The sequence below is a fragment of the Strongylocentrotus purpuratus genome, unplaced genomic scaffold (assembly GCF_000002235.5).
Source record: "Strongylocentrotus purpuratus isolate Spur 01 unplaced genomic scaffold, Spur_5.0 spur5_scaffold_14, whole genome shotgun sequence".
Lineage (NCBI taxonomy): Eukaryota > Metazoa > Echinodermata > Echinoidea > Camarodonta > Strongylocentrotidae > Strongylocentrotus > Strongylocentrotus purpuratus.
Window position 1 is genome coordinate 28,150,255 of NW_022145599.1, and position 2,974 is coordinate 28,153,228.

Genomic DNA, 2,974 nt, shown 5'->3' on the forward strand with positions numbered 1-2,974 from the left:
AATTTATGCTCGATTGATTTTATCCAAATAATTCACCGCCAAAACAATCTGCGATAGTATCTGGTCAGCCCGATTTTAGTGCAATTGAAATCTCTCAATCTCTTGATCCTTTCCTTAAAATCGTAAGTATAAAACCTGTACATGTAGTCGAATTCATACTCTTCACGTTACTGACATTTCACTATTTGATATGCTTTATAACTTTCCATTTTCCATGAAATGTTCGGTGTTTTCATATCCGACGGCCTCTCAATTCCAGAGTTCAGGGACTGTGTCTGAGGGAGCTCAAGTCCAACGCCCAAGACGGCGGCGGAGCTCGCACCCTCTGACCCTGGGCTGGAGTTGGGCCTAGCCGGGCCTACAGTAGATAACTGAGTATGACTGTCATGTTTAATTTTGTCTTGTTGTCAGCAATGCCATGACACATGCCAATTAGACTAGGCCTAGACCTACACTAGTTATTACAAATTCATAATAATGATATTAATACCAGGCTCTAGCTTAGGCCTGGCAATGATGTCCATGCATCACTTGACTTGGACACACTGGTACCTACATAAATAAATAGAAATTGAAGTGGCATCAGCAATGCAATGTTCCCCAAAATGAATCACACTGACAAGCATAGACCAAAAGCTTCAGTCTCTCTATATTGCCAGTTGTTCACTGAGACTACATCTGGCTCCATACTAGACCTCCGATTATAGAATGTCAACAAATGTCAGTTTTATTATTTTTATTAAAGAAATGACCCATATCAGACGGTTATTTCTGTTTATGAGTCATGACAAGCAAAGCTTTTATTAAATTTAGATCTGGTTCTAATTGTCTTAATTAACTGGCTTAGTCTCCAGAGCCAGGATCACCCACTAAGTCACAAGCACAAGTAACATTTCTTTATTTTAAAAACATTGTTTAAACATTTGTTTCATTTTATCTTCACTCTAGTAAAGATGGTAGAAATGCAGCTGATTCAGCATGATGAGCTGGTGTACCTGGAGGAGGAGCTGGAGCAATATATAGCAGCACAACTCGGCAGAGGCCTCTGAGATTGGGAAAACCCGCTGGATGATGAGCCTTTTGTTTTAGATTGAGGTACTTTGAATTCAAATTCTGTATTGGGAAAGTTCGCGAAAACATGGCCAAACTACTTGATGAATATTGTTAACATAGCTATAAAAAAGGGCTTCTGTTGTAAAATCCAACCCTAGTGTCGTTATTAAAATCCAGAAATATTTCAATTCATGTTGACCGCCTAAATTCACTGTTCGTTTGCCCCGCTCCGCTGGTCTGCCTACGACCGTGCGAGCCCCTAATGCCATGCACATGTGCGTTTACATAAATTTATTCAATTTCTAAGCATTTTCTGTCATATTCCACACATTGAAAGATTAGTTATGATATTTATTCTTTTACATGGTAGGTTATGAAAGCATTAATTTTCATAACTTGTGTGTGGGGCATTTCCCAATACTGTTATTTGGCTTTAATACATGAGGAAATTATTCAGATTATGTGTTGGAAACAAGTTTGTGATTTGTTGCTTAAATTTCACAAAAGGTGAAGCCGTGAAGGAGATTAGAAAAGGCATAGGTCTAGACAATTTTGTCTTTTACGTTAAATTGATTTACACCACATCTAGAAATCAGTATTTTTTTTTTTTTTTAATGACAGTGACAGTTGGGAATGTAAAAATATAATAGCATAAACCAGCAAAAAAATGATTTATTTGAATGCTTGTTTTTTAAATTTTTTTAAAAAGGTAATTCGATCTAAAGGATGCACCGTGAGGAGGCGGCATGCCGTGTCATATTCATCTGTTTGCCGAATGGAGAGTAGTGAGGGATGTTTCCGAAGCTGTTGTCAGAAGAAAGGGACAAGTCATGAAGTTTCCTACAAGTACAAGTTACAACAAGGCAAAAAGTGACTACTATTCAGAAGCAGTTTTTCCAGTACTGCAGATTTCCAGGAGTTGCTGTTGATGGGACACATGTTTACATCAGGAGCCCTGGTGGGGCAAGAGCCAGGTACTACTTCAATAGGAAGAACAGGTACTCCATCGATGTTCAGGTGAGAATAAATGAATACATCATGACTGGATCCAGCACGGCTTTCCCTTTAGACCTTTTTTTTGTACCTTGCAAAATTTTCACATTAGATATATACACTCTTCAGTCTTGTGTGTTGTACATCCATGCTAATTCATTGGTGACCAATGCAAGATTTCTAGTGGCCAAATGGATATTAAAGTAATATTCGCGTACAGGTACTCATTTCACTGCCTTTGTACACAGTTAAGAATATCCAATGGATAGTTAAACTTAAAAATCCTAACACTCGTTAATATCTTTTTAACGAAAGGGAAATTTGAAAAATCAAAACTTGTTCCATCCTTCTATTGGCAATACGGATATGACCTCTAGATTTCTGATATTTTGTTGATGGCCATGGCAATCGGGCCACTGTTTTTACTATATATTTTAAACTATAGAAAAACAAACAGGTTCATTTCCAATAAAAAGATGCGAGAGTGGGTACCCCTCCCCCCCCCCACACACACAAAGCATTTGTTGTTTTAGGCTCAAAATGTTTTGTTAAAAGTGAGATTATTTTTGTTTACATTTTTACATTGTTACAAGATAAACAATGAAAAAATGAGTTAAAAATGAAGAAATATTTCATCAGTCAATAAATATAGGGTAATTAGCATTTTCTTCCAATTTTTGTTGTATAAATATATGTTGAAAAGCAATTATCACATATTCAACTGCATTTGCATTAATTACCATAAATAACAAGTGAAATTTATACATTTCACGGCCTATCTGAAGTGTGAAATGAGTGAGTTTTCATAACTAATGAATGCCAACATGTTATTTCATATTGACAGGTTGTCTGTGATTATGCTGGGAAAATAACTAGTATCGTTGCAAGGTGGCCTGGACTGGTAGCAGCCACGATGCCAGAATCTTTT

General features: G+C 36.9%; 1 long non-coding RNA gene across 1 annotated transcript; it reads left to right on the plus strand.

Annotated features, from left to right (window-relative positions):
* Window positions 1-967: 967 nt before the first annotated feature.
* Window positions 968-2,974, plus strand: LOC115923599. Its single transcript, XR_004063989.1, has 3 exons — window positions 968-1,095; window positions 1,763-2,070; window positions 2,891-2,974. It is a non-coding gene; the product is annotated as an uncharacterized LOC115923599 (long non-coding RNA).